This window comes from Equus przewalskii, chromosome 16, assembly GCF_037783145.1.
Source record: "Equus przewalskii isolate Varuska chromosome 16, EquPr2, whole genome shotgun sequence".
Classification (NCBI taxonomy): Eukaryota; Metazoa; Chordata; class Mammalia; order Perissodactyla; family Equidae; genus Equus; species Equus przewalskii.
The window spans coordinates 50,235,593-50,259,144 of record NC_091846.1 but is presented as its reverse complement, the minus strand read 5'-3'; the positions used below and the strand labels follow the sequence as shown (position 1 = coordinate 50,259,144).

Here is a 23,552-nt window from a genome sequence, read left to right as displayed (position 1 = left end):
GTTAAGATTTGGTACTCTCACTGCCGAGGCCTGGGGTTCATTTCCTGGTCAGGGAACCACACCATCCATCTGTTGGTTGTCATACTGTGGCAGCTGTGTGTTGCTGTGATGCTAAAGCTATGCCGCTGGTATTTCAAACACCAGCAGGGTGCAGAGCTTCCAAACTAAGACAGACTAGGAAGAAGGACCTGGCCACCCACTTCAGAAAAGACTGGCCATGAGAACCCCATGAATAGCAGCGGAGCATTGCCTGATACAGCGCCAGAAAGTGAGAGAGGACGCCACAAAAAGACAGGGCAGGGTCTGCTCTGCTGTACACAAGGTTGTTCGACAGCACTAACAAAACAGGGAAACAAAACCCATGCTGATTTTCACTACATGTGACTGGAAGGACAAATTTCCCAGACCACTTGACGTATTCTGAGCATACAGCAGGTGTGGTAGAAAGAACAAAGGCTCTGGAGTAAAACAAACCTGGTTTTGAATCCCAGATCTTCTGTTTACTAGTTGTGTAGCTTTGAGATGTTTCTTAATCTTTCTGAGTCCCTGCTTTATCTATAAAATATGGAAAATGATAGTTAATTTGTGCCATTGTTATAAGTATTTAAATTATATATTTAAATTGCCTGGCAAATAAAGTTTACATGGAACACATAGAAACCATTAACGTTATTATTTTTATAAGCATTATTATTATTGTTTTTCTTTATCGTATACATCTAGTCAAGTTAACTGGAAACAATTTAGGGCATACTAAGGCTGATTTTGTAGCTACTCTTGGCAACATATTCTGTTCTGCATAAATTCAAGAGTCTCCAAAATTTTATCTTATTCTAGCTATTCCTAGGACTAATAATTCAACCTATGAGAAGAGAATTTCAGACCAAAAATGATTCTCCAGGATCACAGGACAACAACAGAAAAAAGCTATCACTTACCAAGCACTGAGTATGTGCCAGGTACTGTGCTAAATGCTTTACCTGAATTATCTAATTTAATCCTTACAACAGCCATTTAAGGTAGGTGCTGTTGCAAAAGGAGAAAACAAAGCCTTTGAGAAGTTAAACAACTTGCCCAAGCCCATACAGTAAAACACAAAGCTGGGATTCAAAGTCACATGTCTAAAGCCCTGGCCCTTTAATTACCACTCAATATTGCTTTCCATATGATCTAAACCCTCTCTTCTCCAAATCTGCTAGTTCACCTGGAGGCCAATCCAGGATTTGTACCTGCTTAAGGGTAAAACGAACGGTAAAACCAACACGAACTCGAAAAGAAAGTGCCTTGACATCAGGGAACCACATCATTTTAAAGCTGCTACAAATTAATATGTCCAGTAAAGCAGGGGGCAACCAATATTGGTAGGCATTAGCAATCCTAACACTAAGATTAGCTTTTCTTCTTAAAACTTAGCTATATATTTCACTAGCTCTCAAAGGGTTTTCCTGAAGGAGTTGTCTGCCCTGTTTACCAACTGAGAAAGCAGAGCCTGCTTCTATCCTCCCACAGACACTGCCCACACAACACGGTGAATCAGAGCTAGTGAAGGTACAAGTTCTCTTCTTCATCATCAGAATTCTTTCCACTTTGCTGCTTAGGCTTAAAAAATGAGAAACTTCTGTATAAAGTGGAAGATGAGAATTAAAGGGAACAACAGTTATTGAGATCCATCCACCGAGATCACACTTTTAAATGCATTTGGGGGCAGGAAATCAATGTTCTAACCTGAAAACTTGCAAACTGAATTGAAACATTCTCTTTCCCAAAAAACATAAAAATTGAAAATGATTCTGTGGTCCTTATTAAAAGCATATATATACAAATATCACTCTTAAAAAGCGTGTTACAGCAGCGCTATAATCAAGGCCAAAAAAGCTTTAACTGGCCTCTCCATTAGTCAAGAAAGGAACATTGGGGCTCGGTAGCACAGCGGTTAAGTGCGCACGTTCTGCTTTGGCGGCCTGGGGTTCTCCGGTTCGGATCTCGGGTGCACAGATGGCACCACTTGGCATGCCAAGCTGTGGTAGGTGTCCTACATATAAAGTAGAGGAAGATGGGCATGGATGTTAGTTCAGAGCAAAAAGAGGAGGCTTGGCAGCAGTTAGCTCAGGGCTAATCTTCCTCAAAAAAAAAAAAAAAAGGAACATTGGTCTTAATTCCTTATTTTTTTTGGAGCGTGTGTGTCTAAGTGATATGAAATGGAGTTCTAAGACTTCAGCTTTAACAAACTCTTCTTGAGAAACTATCACCACGATGATTATTTGCAATTATCGGAGCTGTTCAGAGAGCGACTAAATTCCAACAGAATTTCTGTGTTGCTTACTATGAATCAAGTTGCCCTTAAATTCTCACTTAGCACAGAAAAGCTGTGTGTGTGTGTGTATGTGTGTACGTGTGTGTTTGGTATGTGTGTGAGAGAGAGAATCTGGAAGAGAAAAAATGATTTCATGTTTTTTAGACTCTGGGTTTAACTAATTTTTTTTTCTAGTGGCTCATCTAACACAAAATAAGAAGAATGGCACAAGAAAATCAGTAGAAAATTCTCAGAATATTCCAGTACTAAAATATCCAGATTCAGGGCTCAATATTTTTGGTTTCCAAAATCTGAAAAGAGCCTACAGAAATTACTTATAGATTACAGTGTAAGGAGTGAAGGAACTAATCTACCTAATGAATTCTTCTTGAAAAATAAAGACTGACATGGATGTTTAATAAGATATAAATCAATAAAATGCAATCATTTTACATCTTTTCAAACGAGGCAGACTGGTTCTTTCTTAAGAAAGACAAAAGTATACTTGCCCTTCCCCCTAAAAAAAATCAAGAGGAAGATAAGATAAACCAGACCACGCTGTACAGTTGTACATTTTGTGCACTGCTTAAACATGCCTCACCAAGCTATTTGCCTAGCTGGAGTCCACGGCTCTCTGGAGCTGGCTCTCTGCAGGGTGGACCAAGTCAGAGAGAGCACATCTGCTCAGTGGGTGCCTTTTCCTAATTTATCCACCCAGAGGGAGCACTTTTTCTAATTTTTCTACAGCCACTGTAGAGGCTGACTGTGGCCTGACAGGGTCACATTCTTCATGATATGCATTTTCTTCGTTTAAATCTAAAATTGTTTATGCTCAATTTCTTACCTACTTCATTCACTCAATTTATCGAGTCCCTTGGCTATGCCATTCACTGATACAAGCATGAACAAACCATTGCACCTGGTCTAGGGACATGAAGACAAATGACCAAAGATTACAAGGCACAATTACTTCTAGCCTTTTGTGGGGTCATATTCCTAAAATTACCATGACTGCCAAAACTGAAGCTGGCAAAATTAAGATCTGGTAGAAAACAGGGGATCTGAAAGGATGTCATTTCCGCAACAAACCAGATTCCCCCATGTTAAAAACCTGCCCCAACGGCAAACATTTCTCTTGACTCATTTTATCCAGTTATTCAGAAAACATTCCTTGTAACATGGCTGTGATCTGGAAAACTGTAGAATTTCCTATTAATTCCACAATTTGTGGATTCTCCAGGTCTAAGACAAACTTCACCCTTTATTAGTATATGAACTGGGGCAGGTTCTGTGCCTCAGTTCTCACTTGTTAAATATGGATTATAATAATATATTTACCTTACAAAATTGTTATGAGGATTAAATGAGATAAATCACATAAAGTGACTAGTATATAATAAATATTCTATGTTTTCTGCATTTACTTTAAAGTTTTCAAATCTAATATTGCTAGCAAGTTTGAAGTTAATGGGTGGGTTTTGGTTTTGGTAGGGTTTTTTGCACTTATATTTTTCTTTGGTCTATTTTCACATTTCACAATTTTCAATAAGATTTTTATTTATCTCATGAGTCTTTCAGAAGTGTCATGGTAGTTGAGGAATGATTTTCTGAATCTGAAGAGCCAAGAATAATGGTAAAATATTGGTTCTGAAGTCATAAAGTCCTAAGTTCATACTTGCCTCTGCCACTCCTCAATTTGAATGCTTCTGACATCAGGATTATCTTAGAAGTAATATGTGTATATAAGGCCATGTTTCCTTCTCTTCTTGAAAAGCTATTGTTGAACCAATGTGTTTTGGTTGTTACTGTTTTGAGTTTTTGGTGTTTGGGTTTTTTGGTGTCTTGTTTTGTTTTATTTTTACAACCTATGATGTGTCAACATTTAGAAACAGTAATTTGTGTAATGGTGCACAATTTATTTAAACTCCTTAGGTCTCTGTTTCTTCCTTTATAAACCTATTTTACTCCTGAATCTGTTCCTTAAAGTTGATATCAAAGGAAGTGAAATACTGCATATAAGATGCCTGGCAGAGTGTCTGGTGTGTAGTGAGTGAGTTGTACATGTTAGCCATTAACAATTTGTATCTGCACTTTGCATTGAGAGGATAAAATATAAACAGCTTCTCTTTCTGTGCCGTAAACCACAAAACTGCCCCTAGAAGGGCCTATAAGAGGAAGAGTCATCATCACTGCCTTTTTCAAGAGAAACACATAGGAAGATTAGAGATCTCAACTTTTGGTATTTATATATAAGTAGGGGATTGTTACAGTGTGTTGGCTATTTTGATAAGATGAGTAGAGTCCAAAGAGAATTTGCAGATCAGCCTCCTGGAAATCATCCTTGGGGAAGTGATTTCTGGACTGAGCCCTGGAGGATGAACAGGAGTTAGCCAGGCAAGCACAGGGGAAGAGATCTGCAAGCAAGAGGAACAGGATGTGCCAAGTCTTGAAGGGAAGACGAAGTAGGGTGTGTTAGAGACTAAGTTAATGCTATTCATAAAGCTTTACTGTGTTTACAAAACACACTGTATATTTGACCATAAGTAATGAGTGCACTTCCTTCAAGATTAGGGAATCATTTCCAAACCACAGAACTTTAGATTCTTAAAGAACTTAGTCATCAAATTAAAGCCTTCCCTTTTTAAGACAAGGAAACCAAAGTTCAGAGATGAATGAAAGAGAAGAGGAGAAGAAAGAAGGTAGCTAACATGATGGGCACCTATTATGTGTCAGGAAAGTGACATTATGCAAATATAATAGATGAGGAGGCTGAGAAACAGAGATGCTAAATAACTCACTCAAAGCCATAGCTTTAGTAAGAGCAGAGTCAGAATTCAAATCCAGATCTACAACCTTCCAGATTCTAGGATCATTTTCACTATACTCCTCTGGAACTTTCATCCACTTGTGAATTTATCTCCACAAAGGCATTGTAATTGTTTATTTGTGTGTTTATTTATGCACTAGTCTGCAAGCTTCTGGGGAGTCTTTTTCTATTTGCAGGCACATTTTCTGGCAGATGGATGAATCCAACAAGATATCAGATGACTGGATAGATGAATGGGTGGTTGGATGGATGAATGAATGGATGGATGGATGGATGGATGGATGGATGGATAAATGAGCAGTTGAGGGATTACTTAGATGGGTTTTTCTGAGGATCTACCCAATCATCTTTCAAGAGTATTGTGATACTCTCAAATATTTTTCTAAATCTAATCAACACCTACATTTCAAAAAGACAATAAGAAATCTAACATAATTTTAAATTTTAAAAAATGTAAAACTGATGGTTCTGAATAAAGTAATAAGTGGCAGGACCAGGAACAGAAGTCCTGCATATTGAGCTACCTGTGGACACAGTCCATGGCCAATTCTCCTTTTGTCCCTAATATCTGGCCTCTGAACACATTTGGCATGCCTACACTGAGAGTCTAATAAATCAACAGCTCTGATTAAAGTCATGCATGGCTGGCCTTTTAAATGATAGAAAGAGTCCAATTCTGAAAATAACATTTTCTGGTGGACAAATAATTCTACACTGATCTTTAACAGAAGAAGAGAGCAGCTAATGCTTTACAATGCAAAGGATCTACATTTACTATCTTCGTAATGAGATTCCAGTAACGCTAACAGATATCAAGTTAAATGTTGACTCTGGGCAGGAATGACATGTAACATATCTAACCACATACAAGCAGCAACTAATCAGAACAGATGCCATGGCCCAGAAGGAGGATGCCTCGATACATCAGAACAGATACCAATATAAATAGTGAGTCCAAGGCACTGTGTGGGGCGTGGATATCTGCCCTGCTCATAGGTCCTTGGAGATGAGGAGCACAGATGTGGTTCATGAGGAGCAGAGACTGGTAAGAGGAAAGAGGACAACAGAACTAGGCTATAATATGAGGACTTTTTTTTAGGAACAGGATAGAGCACAGTTTTTAGAATTTAACCACATAATCCTTATCAGTCTTGTAGCAAGGCACAAGGGATACTAAAAAGACTGAGCACAGATATCAGATGCTTGCATATTTGGTGATGGAAAACCCAAGTATTGACCTGGAGGTCCTGAGAAAGGATGGGATCGGTCCAATCATCTCTGGGGTTAAACTGAAACTTTAGGTGGAGATTACTTGATTCAGCTGTGGAAAAGGAGAAAATCACTCCGACTTCAAAAAGAGTATCATATGTGTTAGCATGGCCAGCTTCCTTTCTTCTTTCCTCTTTTTGTTTCTTTTCTGTCTGAATTAGCTACAGTTAGTCTCTGTTGCTTGCAATCAGATAAGAACTGTTACATAAGATACTTTGCCTTACTCTTGACACACTATCCCTATTAATTCTATCTAAGCTCATTAGCTCTTTCAACAACCCACTGCTTACTCATTAGGTATTTCTGCAGATGTTCATGCAATTTGTGAGTTTAGCTCTAAAATAGTTCGATGCAAGATAATCGATAAAAACTACTTGAGTAAGATTTATCAATACAAAAAACAGGGTTTTATCCCCACAACTTTATATTGAAGAGGCCATTGTCAGTTATCGCCCACTGCCAAATTCCAACCGTCTCTTTCTCCACAGCCCCATCCCTTAGCTCATGCTGCTCTTTCTCCCAGAAATGCCCTTCCTAACATCTCCACATGTAGAAAACAAATTTATCCTTAAAGGACCAATTTAAATATCACTTCTGCAAAGCCTTCCCTATTTCCCAAGATAGAACTAATCACTCCACATCTGTGATTCCTGGCAACATCATCTCTGTTGGAAGGGTGCCCTGGTGTGCCTTAAACTACAGATAACTGGATTCCTCAAAGAATTCATCTTAGGTTACCTAGGGCCGCAACAATTATTAGAAGTTACATTTATGACTCACCAACATAAAGATAAAGATATTAATATTACACACTAAAACATTTACCTTGACCTATAAGTTCATTTTTTAATTCCAATTTCAAAAGAAAATATTTTTGTGGACCCCTAAAAGCAGAGTGGACTCTTGGCTCTGTGCCCACCATGTCTAATGAGTAAGTTGTCCCTGTGTGTGTGCTCTTACTTATACATTTTTCTCACTTATACAATCAACAGCTTACAGGGGTTTCTCTGAAGGAGGACAGGATTGGTTCCAGAATGTGAGGATAGGAAGAAACTTGAGGTGAGGGTCAAATGATTCATCTTGTAGAGGCTTCTATTAAAGGAGGCTTATTTTTTTTTCTAATTGAATGGCTCAAATATATAACGATTCTTTTAAAAGATTCTAAGCCCATTCACACTTTTCTAATTAAAAGTTTTCTCCAAAGAAAATTTTTCTAGATAGAATCAGGCCTACTACAGGCATTAGCAGTCATTTATTTTGTTTGAGTAATATTTGAATTAATCCGAAATAAAATAATTATCCTTTGCGTGATGCTTTACATTTTACAAAGCATTTTCAATATATTTACCTGAAAGTTTGATATCTTTTATTTTTCATTAGACAGGCAAAAAAATCAAGCCTCAGATGAATTAAGTGACTTACCCAAGGTCACACAGCTGATAGTGCCATGTCTGGGACTCATGCCCAGTTCTTCTAATTCCAGAATTTCACATTCTTTCCACTATATCATGTTGCCCATAGGAAAAAAGCATCTATGTAAACACATGCATAAAAATGTTGAGCTCATACTTCTAAGTAGATTGGTGTTCTTTTAGAAAACCTAATGGCATTTCTGGAGATGTAACTGTGTTGTGGGTTTAGATCTCAAACATTTGAACAAGAAAATGGTGGACAAATTTATTTAGTTTTATTTATTTATTTTTTTGATGAGGAAGATTGGCCCTGAGCTAACATCTGTGCCAATCTTCCTCTATTTTGTATACAGGATACTGGCACAGCATGGCTTCAAGAGTGGTGTATAGGTTCATGCCAGGGATCCAAACCTGCGAACGCCAGACCATGGAAGCAGAGCATGCAAACTTAACCATTATGCCACCAGGCCAGTCCCAACATATTTATTTTCAATAGAAGTCAAAATTAACTGAACAATATTTTGAATTTACATGAAATTCTACGGATCACGAACGTTGGTCAAAGTTATCGTAAATATGTCAGGAATGTATAGATAGCTATATATTTTTAATTTCAAGTTCCAAGTCTTTGTTCTTTAGGTTGTTAGATTTCCCTTTTCTTCCTTTCTCTCCTCAGTCTCTTAAGCCTGACCTTGGAGGTAGACTCCTTTCATACCTCTTTTTAGTTAACAAGCTAACATGAACTTGACTGTGAGTTATCTTTTATCAACTCCTTTGTTCCTGAAGGGAGTAATTTCCCCTCAAAAGAAACAAATGGAAGGAAGGAAATGGCATTGAGCAAGTCTGATCTTGAAAAAGGCATAATTCTGCAAAGCATGAAGACTAAATTATTCATTATCTAGAAAAACGAAATAAAGGCTATTAAAATCAGTCAGCATGGATACTCAATCTTCACAAGAAAGTTGGGCAAAACAAAGGATGAGATTTCAGAAAGATGTGTGACCCAATACTACACAATATCCAAATTGACTCTTTCAAGTATAAATTCAATAGTAGTTTTCACAGTTCTAGGAACCAGTCTAACAGAAAAGAAATTATATTAAGCTAAGTTTGCAAGTTCAGGAAGTGGATAATTGCATAATTGAATGCGAACATGTCATCTCAGTTCAATTTTATTTTGATTACCCACAGAAAAAAGGTTGGGAAATAGTTATAAGATTTTTCTGGTATGCATTTCTGAAGTTTTAAAATATTTGTGTATTATTTTACTCAGAAATACGAATGAAATTAATTTAATTTCACAAATATCTTGATTTTACATATCTTACCATATGGTATTCTATTCATTTGTGATATGAATAGAAATAATTATACTGAATATTTAAACACACAACTTTATGTCATTTTACATTCTATGTTCCTCAACTTTTTGGTCTCTGAGTCACAAAACAAAAGGCATATTTCAGGTGCAGTCTCATAAAGCTAGCATTGCACAGACTGCCTTATCTACAGCAGACATCCTAACCGGAAAGTCAACATTTCAACCAAATGCTGCACTTCAACCCAGCTCAGCACAGCAATGAAGTACTTGAAGCAATGTTTGCATAGTGTGTGTCCCTTGTCCTCAGGCAATTTGTTGCCATAGTAGTGACTTTCATTTGAAAATCTAAGAACAATATTTGCTCCCCTATATTTTACTGATTGGTACAAAGAATGTCCCCAAAATTTGAATAAACATTATTGGAACTAAGAGGAAACAGTCAATACAGATGGGATGCCTCACAGGGCAGATGGGTTTTGGGGGGATGCTTTTCTTAACAATTTATGGAAGTTCTGCTAGAGGTCAGGCGTGTGTCAAGCACTGGAGGGATACCAGGATGGAGAAAACCACCCCTAACCTCAAGGAGCTCAAAGGGACTACCATTATCTTATCTCCAAAATTCAGCACACTGATTGGCACATAAGAGGTCCTCAGTAAATCTTTGCCGAATTAGTGGAAGGCCTACTTACTGCTGAGAAAATGCTGCTACAAACATGCACACACACGAGAGTTCCAAGCCAGAGAGCCAGAGCAAATAAATGGAGGAGGCACGAACGGAGTGAAAGAATAATAATAGGTGTGACTGGTGTCAGACAACATGGAGGAGAAAGACGGTGTGGAAAAACATTCTTAAAGTGAAAGATGTAAGTGAATTTTGTCAGAAAGGAAATGAGAAACTAATGAAGACACTAGAAAACCAAAAAATGTACAATAAATAATTTATATTAGAAAACCAAAATTTACTTTGAAACAGAGAACTTAATTTCATTGATAAATACACTATATTGTGTTAATTTAAAGTATAAATTTTAAAAGAAATTTTAGAGACTTTAGTCATGACTTTCCATTAACAAAATCACCAATGTTTTAAAACTTCCATTTTTTCAACCATTTGAGCTCCTATGCTGAACAATGATAGATTGTTAAATATTGTTTTCCCATAGTATTCCTTAAATAGTTTTTAAGTTTGTTTTGAAACTTAAGGAAAGAGTGTTGTGCTACAGATATGGTGGTAAAAATTGTCAAAAATAAAATTAATAAAGAGCACACTTTAGGAAAAACTAGCACTCACATAATTTATGACTATCCTTGACAAACCTTAGTTTAACTTTTTTAAATTTTACTTTTAATAAAATTACACAAAGAAAATAGCTGGTAATGATTTGCATAAGTATACTGAAAATAATTTTTTCATCTTCACAATGAATTTTTTCATCCTTTTATAAATCAGTAGGATTGGAATCAGAAATACAAGCAAGTCATCACTTCACTTAATTGTTGAAACCTGCCAAGTTTCAGAGAGCAATTGGCAAACCAGACAAAGCAGAAAATGCGAGAATTTGATATTTCAGATCTCAGTGACATTTTGACTATGGGAGTTTTTTTAATTGAAAGTGTGATAAATCTTAAAAGGACAATTTCCACATAGCTTTTATGAGAGCTAGGCACTGTTGACAAATAATATATGATTCTGACAAAGATTTCTTCACCCTTAAAGCTAAAATGTAGCCAACTATCAAAGAGTTATCTGCTGCTAAGACAGCTGTTAGTCTTTGTTACTGCCCACAGAGACTTTTCTATTCTAAAAACCTAACAATGTTCCAAACCCTTTCAAAGAGGCCCTGACTTCCCGATAAGATACATTTATGCTTTCTTTACACAGTAAAGTAATACAGGCATGACATACTTTTCTCCCAAAGACCTGCACAATAATAAATGCGTTCATTTCACTTTAAACTTGTTCATTAACCAGAAAAATTCTGAATTACAAAAGACAAGTTCGACCTGCTCAGTGATATTATGTAGAGGTGAGCATTTACATTTTACCTGATGTTATACAATTTGGTTTCGTAACTGCTTAGCCATTTAGACATTAGTTAGGTGAGACAGTGTCTCAGGCATTTCGCAGAATAATATGTCAATTTTTTAGGTTATTGGAATAAAATATAGATTTTCTTTAAATCTATACCTACTCTATTCTTGTGAAAGCTAGTGACAAATTAAAATATGTATGCCAGTAGCAGTGATATTGCAGCCAAAACTGTTAAGAAAATCTGGCAAAATTTGATTCTATTCAAGAACAAGTTTTCATTTTCAAAAGAATATTGGCAACTATCAAAATTAGTAAAATTTTCTTTACTCATAAGCCCCTTATAGCCGGTGGACTCCAGCTTACTCCAGGGCTGCATTAACAAGTTCTACTCTGTTTAAAAAAAAAAATTAAAAAATTGATTTGGATCTATCAATTTATTTTGGGAATAAAAGGACTAACTCCATTAGAAATAATAAGAGCATTACCTGGAACAAGGACCCTCCCAGTGGAAGCAAAGCAAGTATTTTCCACGATACTGGGAAGAGAGTACTGAGAAGACGCCAATGTCCTGAAGATAGAAAGAGAAGCCTAACCAAGAACAAAGGACCTGCAAAGGGTCAAGAAAGGCAAGATGTTGCAGTCCCAGAAAGCAATGGGGTTCAGGAAATTTAAAAAGAGGTAATAGGAATAGGGCATAAGTAGGTTTGGCTAGAAAAAAAAAGACAGAAATATAAGTATTAAAACTGGGCCAAGCAATTAGAAGAGGTCCAAGTAAACTTTTCTCTGTTTTAGATTAATATCGAGCCCAGGGCTTACGTTTTGTCTGAGCCTACTGGTGGAAAGTAATTGAACTTAGCTGCTGGTAGAAAAAAAACTTCAGGGCAGAAGCCAAACAAGCAATATAGTAATCAGTAAGTTGAACTGATAAAAGGAATTTGCTCTTTTACAGGTAGCTACAATGTGGTAGATTGTTTTTAAAGATGGCCACCAACAATTCCTCTTATCTCTGTATGTGCATGCTGTTCTTCCCTTCAAGAGGAGGAATCAATTTCCCCTCTTCTTGGCTCTGGACTGGACTTGTGATTGATTTTTACCTAGAGGATGTGGCAGAGGTGACAGACACTGTGACAGTTTTAGGCTGAGGTAAGAAATGTAGCAGCATCCACTTTTGCTCTCTTGAGGAACAGCTATCATGTGTGAAGAAAGACAGTCTAGACTGCTGGAGAAAGGGATGTGCATGGAGGAGAACCAAGGTGCTCTAGCCACTCAGCTCACTCCAGTTGAGGCACCAGACACATGAGTGAGGACTTTTTTGATGTTCCAGACTCATTCCAGCCACCAACTACTTGCAGCCATGCGACCCCAGCTGACACCACATAGAGCAGAAGAGTTGCCAACCAAGCCATAAGAGAAATAATAAATCATTGCTTTAAGCCACTAACCTTTAAGGTACTTAGTTATATAGCAATAGATAATTAAAATTTGCAGCAAATTAAAAGAAAACATAAGGAGTGGCTGGAGAATAGTAAATGAATTTAAGGTGAACTTTTTTCAAAAACAACAAGAAGTAATAAATGCTGGAATAGAGAGCAAAAGAATGGCAATAGAAAGTGGCAAAGAAAACCAAGCAATGAGTCTGGGAGGCCTGATTATTGAATGTCTAAAAGTATTTTTTAAAAAGGTAAACAAAAAAGTATCATGAACATAAGGAGAAAAATAAATTGTCCTGATAAAAGAAAATTAGGTCATTTTCAGTAACAGTAAAAGAGCTTACTGCATTCCAATTTGAATATGACTAGAAAATTTAAACAAAAAATCTTTTTGGAGAAATCAGGATGCTACCAAGGTGTCAATACCTAAAGAACCAGGATCTCAGAGAGAAGGAAAGCTCATTAATATGAACCCAACATTCTGCAACACTTTTCTCCCTTAGGGTATTTGATGATTCCTAAGCTATATGGGAAGGAGAGATAAAGAAACGAAGCAGAAGACAGTGTCTAAAGGGCTGGATTCCTAAACTGGGATTTCAATAGTCTGACTGCTGAAAAATCAGAGTCCAAAGCCATACAAGGAGTAGGATCCCCATGAATCTCTCATACTTCCACTAATTGGGGCTGGCCCAGTGCTGTAATGGTTAAGTTCATGCTCCACTTCGGCGGCCTGGGGTTGATGGGTTTGGATCCCAGGCATAGACATGCACACTTACCAAGCCACACTGTGGTGATGTCTCACATATTAAATAAAGGAATATTGGCACAGATGTCAGCTCAGCAACAATCTTCCTCAAGCAAAAAGAGGAAGATTGGCAACAGATATTAGCTCAGGGCCAATCTTCCTCACCCCCACCTCCAAAAAAAAAATTCAGAAGGACTATATTCTAAGAATAAATATAAGCCAAAAATAGATAAAACCTTACCAAGGACTGAAACCCATCTTTGAATCAGCTCAACCCCAGGTAGGATTGAGATGATCTTCCCTTAATCTAATTGCCAATCAGAAAGGAGAAAGAAAATCCTCCTTGGAAGAAGAGACCTCCGTCAAAGCCTCAAATTATCTCTACTATTTTTTAACCCTAATGTCTCATACTCAATAAAAAACTGCCAGGCATGCCTGGAAAGGACCATATATCTGGAAAATAAAAGAAAAAACAGACAATAGAAGCAGACCTACAGGTGATCCAGATATTATAGTTATTATATACAGTGTTTGAAATTATCTGAGAAAATACATGACAAGATGGATAATTTCACTAGAGAATGGGAATCTATAAGAAATAAATTTAAATAAATATTCTGTAAATGGATATTACAATAATAAAAATTTAAAACTCAGTAGATGGACACCAACTAGACATACCAGAAGAAAGGATTAGGAACTGTAAGGAAGGTGAATAAAATACACCAACTGAAGCATGGAGAGAAAAAAATTATTTAAAAAAAAACACAGTAAAGAGTATAAACATATAAGACATGATGAAAAGATCTAACATACTTATAAGTATCCCAGAAAAAGTGATGAGAGAGAGAGAGAAGGAGGGGGAATGGGCATGAGGGTGGGAATGATGCAGAAATAATATATGAAGAGAAACTGGCTGAGAAATGTTCAAAATTGATAAAAGACGACATCACACATTTAAGAAATTCCATGAATCTCAAGCAGAACAACCACAACAAAATATCCAAGCACATCATAGCAAAACTGCTTAAAACCAAGGACAAAAGAAAAACCTTTAAAGTGGACACAGCAAAATAATCAGCTCCTTCAAAGGAACAACAATAAGACAGGGCTGACTTTTCAACAGAAATAATGAAGATTAAGTAAAAATGGAATAATGTATTTTTCAGGTTCTCAGAGAAACAGAACCATTATTTACTCTCCAGAGTAACTAAGAAAAGAATAATAAAAGAATGTACAGGTACACAGGTAATAGCTGGGGGGAACAGAATGCTGATTAATGAATTAATTAACTAATTAACTATAATTTCTTGTCCTCAAGAAAAAGAGAGGAAAAGGGAAGATAGATCAGGAGAAAAAAAGAGAAAAAAATATTAATGTAGTAAATTTAAGCTCAAATATATCAATAATTGCATTAAAATTAAACGGGCTAAATATTCTAATTAAAAGACAAAGTCCTCAAAGTGGATTTTTAAAAAATAAGCTGCTTATAAAAGATAGACCTTAAACATAAGGACATAAAAATATTGAAACTAAAAAAATGGAAAACACACCACAAATAAAAGCAATAAAAAAATAAAATTGTAACAATTATGATAACGAGATAAAATAGACCTCAAGGCAAGAAGGATTCCTAGAGATAATGAGTACTCCTAGCATGAAAAGTGACAATTGGGCTGGCCTGGTGGCGCAGCGGTTAAGTTCGCACATTCTGCTTCGGTGGCCTGGGGTTCACCGGTTCAGGTTCTGGGTGCAGACCTGTGCACTGCTTGTCAGGCCATGCTGTGGCAGGCATCCCACATATAAAGTAGAGGAAGATGGCAACGGATGTTAGTTCAGGGCCAGTCTTCCTCAGGAAAAGGAGGAGGATTGGCAGCAGATGTTAACTCAGGGCTAGTCTTCCTCAAAACAAAACAAAAAAAACCAAAAACAGTGACAATTGAAAAGAAAGATATAAAAAAGCTAAATTTGTATGCATCAAATAACATAGTTTCAAAATACAGAAAAAAATTAGCAGAACTCAAAGGAGAATAAGACAAATCCATAGAGTATGATACTTTAAAACAATTCTGTTAGTTACTAATAGAATAATTGTGGAAATGTATTAACTGAAATAGAGAAGATTTGAACAACACAGTTAATAAATTTGACCTGACACGCATAAATCATTGTATGGTATTCAACAACTAAAAATTATACATGCTTTTGAAGTGCACATGGAACATGCAAAATTGACTCTATGCTAGGGCATATAGCAAACCATAACAATGTTCTCTGACTAGAGTAGAATTAAGCGAAAAATCAGTAAGACAAAGATAATATTAAACCCTAAACTGTTTGGAAATTATCCCCAAAACTTCTAAATAACTAATGGATCAAGGAAGAAATCACAATAGGTATAAGATAATATTTTAAACTAAGTATAATTAAAATATGACATATCAAAAATATGCGAAATGCAGGGCTGGCCTGATGGCGTAGCAGTTAAGTTCATGTGTTCCACTTCAGCAGCCTGGGGTTCGCTGGTTCAGATCCCCGGCATGAACCTACACACCGCTTATCAAGCCATGCTGTGGCAGGCGTCCCACATATCAAATAGAGGAAGATGGGCACAGATGTCAGCTCAGGGTCAATCTTCCTCAGCAAAAAGAAGAGGATTGGTGGCGGATGTTAGCTCAGGGTTAACTTCTTCAAAAACTAAACAAAACAAAAAGTGAAATGCATCTAAAGCAATTGTTAGAGGAAATTTTATAGCCTTAAATACATATTTAGATAAAACATATCTTAGATAAAATATATCTTGTTTAGAAAAAATAAATAAGAAGGGAAATAGTTACAATAAAGGCAGATATTAATTTTTAAAAAGTCAAACAGCTCTCTGGAAAAAATTTTTAAATCTCTAATATGACTAAGAAAAAGAAAAAAGTCACAAATAATCATTACAAGAATGAAAATAGAGACAGCAATACAAATCCTAGAGTGATTAATAAGATAATAAGAGAATATTACAACATTTTGCCAATAGCTTTGAAAATTTAGATGAAGGTGCAAATCCTAGAAAAGCACAACATACCAGAACTAATTCAAGAAGAAACAAAATAAAGAGTCCTATATATAGTAAAGAAAGTAAATCCAAAATTAAGTGCTTTCCCAAGAAAAACAAAAATCAAAAACAAAAACTCCTCCAAGCTCAAAGGGCCTAACTAGTGAAGTTTAGAAATAGATAGACAAACTCTTCTACAAACTCTTCCAGAGAATAAAAAAGAGGGAACAAGTTGCAACTCATTAATGAAACCAGCATAACTTTTACCCGAAAACCTGACAAAGAAATTGTAAGAAAGAAAATTACAGGACAATATCTCTGAAAAACATTGATATAAAAGTCTTAAACAATGTATTAGCTAATATATAAAAAAATCATACATTATGACAAAGTGGATTTTTTTCTAGGAACTGAAAGGTGGGTTGACATTTGAAAACCAATAAGTGTAATTTACAATATTTACAGAAGAAAGAAGAAAAATAATGTTATAGTAGATTCAGGAAAAATATTTAATAATTTTCAACACCCATTTGTGATTTCAATACATAATAATATGTTTTAAAAACTTATAACAAGACAACAGTAGAAGGCATCAAAGATTAAAGATGGTCATCCGCTCCTTACCACTCCTCCCATTGAGAAGTGGAATCCAATTTCCTCTCCTTAAATCCGGGCTGGCCTTTGTAACTTTCCTGATCAAGAGCAGATGGTAGAAATGACATCCTGGGACTTCTAGGCTTGATCATAAGACCTGAAACTTCCACCCAAGTTTCTCTGAACACAATCTCTGGTAGCCTTGAGCTGCCATCTATAAAAGTCAACTATCCTGAGACAAGCATGCAGGAGAAGCCATGTGTAAGGAACTATGGTGAATACGTAGTACCAGCTGGGCCCAGCCTTCCAGTCATCCCCAGCAAGAGATACATGTGAAAGAAGTCATCCACCAGTTGAAAACCTCAAAGAAACCTCTGTCAATACCATATGAAACAAAAGAATTTCCCAGGGTTATGTTAATTAATAATATAGCAATTAATTAAAGGTCAAGTATATCTTGTACTTAAATGGGGTGTGTTGACAAATGCTACCAAGCACTTTCTGATTAGTTGTGGAAGACTGAGATGTCAGAAACTGTCACAATTACACAGATCCTCCCCTGCTTCCTTCACTAGAACAGGGATCAGCAAAAGTTTTCCATGAAGTCCCAGATATTTTAGGCTTTGTGGGCCAAGAGGCAAAAAAGGGGATATTTTATGTACTTATATAACAAGAGAGAAAACAAACTTCTACCAAGTTTTTATTCGAAATTTAAAATATAATAATAACAATTGAGTATAATTTTTTGTAACACAGGTCTGCTAATGAGAAGATTGGAATTCTTCGGGCAGTGACAGCTGAACTGGGGTTCAAAAATTAGTGGGCACAATCATAGAATAAATTATAAATGTTCGTCTGTAAAAACCATTCTTAGCTCGCAGGCCATACAAAAACAGGCAGCAGGCCAGATTTGGCTCACAGGCTACAGTTTGCCAACCTCTTCACTACAATATAAAAAAATTGAGGAGATTTCCTTGAAGATCCTCTGCAATTAAGTGAACACACACGGTCAGTTGTTGTTTTATATGCCCTTCTATTGGCTTTGGGCAGAGCAGAGCAGATTCTCAAACATTTGTTGGGTGCCTTTATATGATTACTGTTACATATAGGTAAGGGAATAAGAAACTTTGCCCTTCAGCCTTCTCTTTACTTTTTCCCACATCTCTTGACTTCCCTTAGCACCCCCTTTAGAAAGCTCCCCTATCTCTCTGGCATAGAATCTTAGAATTGGCTCTATCCCCTAAAAAAAAATACATTTGGGTCTTGAGACTTGGGTGACTCATCCTCCATCTATAAAATCTCTCTCTAACCAAGTTTAGGCATCTCCACTGTAAAAAAAACTTTTTTCAACCTCAATCACTTCCATCTCTTCCTCTAAGTGTGTGATAACGCCTCCTTGACTATGGTGAGTTGCTAAGAAGCACATTGTTGTGCTGGATCTAAGACAAAAACGAACACCGTCAATTAAAATAGTTACGCGATATTTTTATTTCCTACCTGTAATTAGCTACGGAGTTTTTGTTAAAACCCAACAGACTCCTTCTGGAAAACAATACGATTTGAGATGAATCAACATTGTTAGAAAACTTCCAGTAACTCCTATTGAAAATTGTACACTATCATTAAATAAATTCACATGTTGCTAGCAAATAAACACTCTTTAGATAATTGAATTCAATTACTCTATAATTGAAACAGTACTATGTTAGAAAAAACAGCATTTTAACTGTAATTACTAAGCATCCTCCTATTCTCCCATTGTATTTCTTGGCATGAAAACATTTCTTTTGCCCCACTAGTACTATTATTTGTGATTTGAGAACTAAATCATTTTCAAATTTTTCTGGTAGCACAATTTGTCTGAAATGATAGAGGATGGTGAGAAATATATAAGGTATAAAATCAGCAAACATTTACGCAGACAAATGAATAAGCTACAAGCGGAATTTCTTCATTATTTTCCTATGCCTGGAAATTCAAAAGAGTTTGTATCCATTTTACCTTCAGACTTTATCCATGGTGTTTCATTATTTCTTACTGCTTTCTAATGAGTGAGTTATCTTGTGTGCACATCTTATCTTACTTAGCAGGGATTTTCCCTGCCCCATGTCCATACATTTCCATCTGCAGCAATGGAATAATGATGGGCCAAATTAGATTGATTAAATTATCAGCTCCGAAGAGATCCCACCAACTTGAGCATTTTCATCTTTGTTGATAAGGCAATGAAAGGATCGCTGTGAACATTGTCCACTTTCATAACAGGATTGCATCCTGGCTCCAGTTGATCAGAACATTACTTTGGAGTGAGCCTTTCCTCTAGAATATACCAATTAGGACCCTAAGGAACATGGCGTTTTTGCTCACCCAACATGTAAAATACGACATCCACTTTCTATTAGAAGAAGTTCTCTTATGAGAAAAATAAGCTTTTCAAAATGTTGTGTTGTGGTTTTTTGTTTGTTTTTGTTTATTTGCTTGTTTTTAATCTCAACTAAGCTGCATTAATATTTGTAAGCCTAGGCATGACAGTTCCTAAGAGCACAGCAAAATTCATTGCAGCAAATTTGATTATCTCAAATGGGCAGATCCATCAGAAGACTCATTAGCTGCTGGCTTTGTTTGTCGCCTGGGAATGGCATTGAGGAACTGTCCCCAAGGACCTCTTTGCTCTTCTGAGTACTTTCATGAAAGGACGCAAATGTGTCCTGTCATTTTACTTACCATTTCCATATCACTTCATCAGGATTGCCCCATTTTGGCTTTGTGTGTTCTGGGAGGAATGGCTCAGTCTTAAAGTAATCATACATGGCAAGAAATTCCTTGTTAAACAATTGATTTTTAAGTGAATTCTACTATTTGCACTATCTGGACTATCTCACTCTTCTCTGAATTTTCCAAAAGCAATTTATTTGCATCTTTTATGACCCTGAGTATGTGTTATGGGCTGAATTATGTTCCCTCCAAATTCATATGTTGAAATCCAAACTCCCAGTACTTCAGAGTGTAGCTATATTTAGAGATAGGGTCTTTAAAGAGGTAATTAAGGTAAAATGAGGTCATTAGGGTGGGCCCTAATCCAGTATAACTGGTGTCCTTAATAGAAGAGGAGATTAGGGCACAGACAAGAATGGAGGGAAGGCCACGTGAAGACACAGGGAGAAGGCAGCCATCTACAAATCAAGGAGAGAGGCCTCAGAAGAAACCAACTCTGTTAATACCTTGATTTCAGACTTACAACCTCTAGAATTGTGAGAAAATAAATGTATGTTGTCTAAGCCAAACAGTTTGTTATGGCAATCCTAGCAAACTAATATGGCATGCTACCTTGAGCAAAAGTTATTCATGTATATATACCAGCTCCTAGGGACTGACCTTATCATATGTATGACTCATGGAATGTTAAACTGAGAAAATATTATGCAAATTTCACAAACACACACACTTTTGTCATGCCTTAAAAACATTCAAAACTTACAAAGGTATCTGAATAATTTTGAAACCCTTAAAATATAATGCTTATACCAACCATCACCAAACTTTTTCTAAACAGTCACTACATTTTAGATATATATGAGTAAACAGGCAAATTCAATATTCTATACCATTGGGTAGAGTAGCAAACAGAAATTCTTTTCCAAGTTTAACTCTTTATACTACCTGCAAAACCACAGGCAAATCACATACCTCATTAAGCCTCATTTTCCTCCTCTGAAAAATGAAAGAATTAAATTAGGAGATCATACAAATTGCTTCTGACTCTCAGATTCTATGATTTTTAAGACTGTGTGTTCTCATTACCCACATGGTAAAACCCCATTATGGTGAATTTAATACAAGCTTTACAATTTTTAGTCAAAACAAAATGTTAGAAAGGAATTCAATATTAGAATTCACACATTGTTCCAATAGAACCTAGAGATAAAACAGCCAAAAGAGGCATATTAAGGGAAAAGAAAGCCTTGGAATACACTATTAAAAAGGAAAAAACTTTTTCCCTCCATCTCAGCCCATCTTCCTACAAACTCCTGGATGCTCTCTGTGCAGTGGGTGCTCTGGAAATTCAGGTGTATTTTCCCAGTAGGAGTTGTTGAAATACAAGTGAGGCAAGAAAGCAAAAATGGAGGGATGGTCATTAGTTGATGTCTTTGACAAAAGAATTTGAGAAATACATGTCAGTGTGATCTTAGATCTATGATGCAAACAGCACACAAAATAAGCTATTTTGACAAGGTGTAACAAAGACCAAGAAAACCATTTCTAAAGGAGCATTCAGAGGATAGAGACAGCAGAAAACTGTGGGCCATTAGCAGGGGCAGAGAAATAACTTTGTTATGGCAAACTTTTCCTTTGTAATGGTTTTCTCATAAGTACACATTTAACTATAAATTTTCCTTTTACCTGACCGAGACCTGCCAGCCCTGTCCACCTTTAGTGGGTACCAGTAGCACCCATTGGCTGTGTGTGGAAAAGACTAAGGCATGTTTACAGAGAGAACAGATGGGTGCATATGGCCGTAGGCAGTTCTGCCTTCCCAGAAGAACCAGCTTGTTCTGGCAGAAGGGTTTAGAAAATGAGCTGAAGGAACCACTCTGTTCAGACAAAGCAAAAACATCACCATTTGCCCTTTTGCATGCATAACTGGAAGCTACATGATTTAGACTTCTTGATTACAAAAAAACAGTAAACAAGTGGAATATCTACAGTTCTCTGTTACCGAGAATGACTTTCATTAGATTTCATAGTTAATGAACTGGGTTACTGGAGCTTAGGGTGGGGAAAGGCATCTTTGTTTCGCCAAAGAATGTCTAAAATAAAACAAATTTGGTCATGGATGCTAATAAAAGCCTTTCAAAAACAAAATATCCCCTAACCACTAACCAAAGTTTGACCCATGATGAAGACAATGGTTTTATGGAAAAAACAAAAGCAAAATTTAAGCAATTACCTAATTATTTTTATCAAAGACATAATCTGAGCTGCCTAGACCTCCACCATTTGCCTTTTTTTCCTCTCCAAACAGGTATGTGATGTGAAAAATCTGGGTAATTTCCCTTAAGGCATAGTAGGATGTATGTAGTTTTTCAGGAAAAACCACATTCTCTAGTGAGCTCCAAATAAGAAAACGTCCTTCCTGATTCCTTTACTTATTTAATTATTTTTCTGGCTTGTTACTCATCACCTCATGACTGATCTCAGGGAAAAACTTGGCACTTTTACTAATGGACAGGTGACCTTCATTAGACCTGGCATGCCAATTATAAGGGAAGCTAGAGACTATAAAACCAAAAGAACATAGGCAATCAATCCTGACCATAATTCCTCAGAGTCTGCTTAAGGGAAGCTGCTGAATACAGGCAGAAATCCAAGTTGCCCAAACACTTCAAGTTTTGCAGTATCATAGAACATTAGATCTCAAAGGGTAGGCTGATGTCCTAACCCAAGCGGAAAGCAGTCAAAGCAAGTGCACAAGGAGCAAAGAAGAGAGATAAATGGCAGATCCTTCAGGCAATTGCATACCTGTGAATATTATTCCTTTAGACTGAGTTTTAAAGATTAGATATTCATATTCATTAATTTTGTTCCTTTAGTGGGGTTTTTGAAAATCACTGAGAAGCAGAGTCTTTAAGGTTAAGATTTTTGGTGGTTAACCTGAGGATGGCTAGTCTGTTTCTAAGGGCAGATCAACACGCTTTTAAATAAGTGAAACTAGTGCTTATCTACTACGAGTGCTGAAGAGCTGAACTAGGACTCGTGGTCACTAGACATCTGCATGAAGGGAGCAATAAAGCATTGTCATTGTGAGGTCACCCCTGAAGCATCACTCTCAACATTGCATATTACTTAAACAGAGGGAGTTCTAATAATATTTTATTATTACTTTTTATTTTTCTCTAAAATAGATTAAAATGTCTCTGTTATGTTATTCGGGGGGTGTGTGTGTGTGCGTGTGTATGTGATAACTGGAGCAAATTGAGCCCAGCAAAACTGAGTATCTCGATCGGCAAGGTAACATAGAGATCGAATTAGAAATAATTTCCTCATTCCCAAGCTGCTGTACAAGATGCCTAAGCAACTGACACATCAGTTAAAACCAGTGACTGAAATCAGGGAGGGCTAAACAACTAACTGAATTTCCACTTTCAACCAGTCACATGCTTCTGCTTGAAAGAGCTACGAGTAAATTGTATCAATTATCTCACACAAAACGGTACAAGTCTCAAGGTGCAATTTCAAAATTCCTTCTAAAGGGAAGCCATTCAGCAGCAAAATCTACAAATTATCTGCTGCTAAAAGACAGGCAAAATTATGTTTTCTTCCATGTGACATCAGACAGAAATCACTCAAATTCAAAATAGGACATTAGGTTGTGATGTAACTGGATTATCTTAATTAAATAAGCCAAATGTTTTTCTATTGCATTATAGCAGTAAAACAGCAGGACTGTTGCTGCTGCATGTTCATGGGTCAATATGCAGCACCTTGGAGATGTCGATGTGGACATCAACATTTAAAGTCAGAAAGGTTTTCCAATCTTTTACTGGAGAAAAAAAGGGACGATGTTTTATACGTGTCTTCTCTACCA

General features: G+C 36.5%; 1 protein-coding gene across 2 annotated transcripts in view; it reads right to left on the bottom strand.

Moving 5' to 3' along the window:
* The window catches only part of SCEL (sciellin), a 272,873-nt gene that overhangs the window by 169,889 nt on the left and 79,432 nt on the right, over window positions 1–23,552 (bottom strand). For both annotated transcript variants that reach the window (XM_070578988.1, XM_070578995.1), the window contains exon 3: window positions 475–555. The gene's annotated coding sequence lies outside the window, so the exon portion shown is untranslated. The remainder of the gene's footprint in view (window positions 1–474; window positions 556–23,552) is intronic.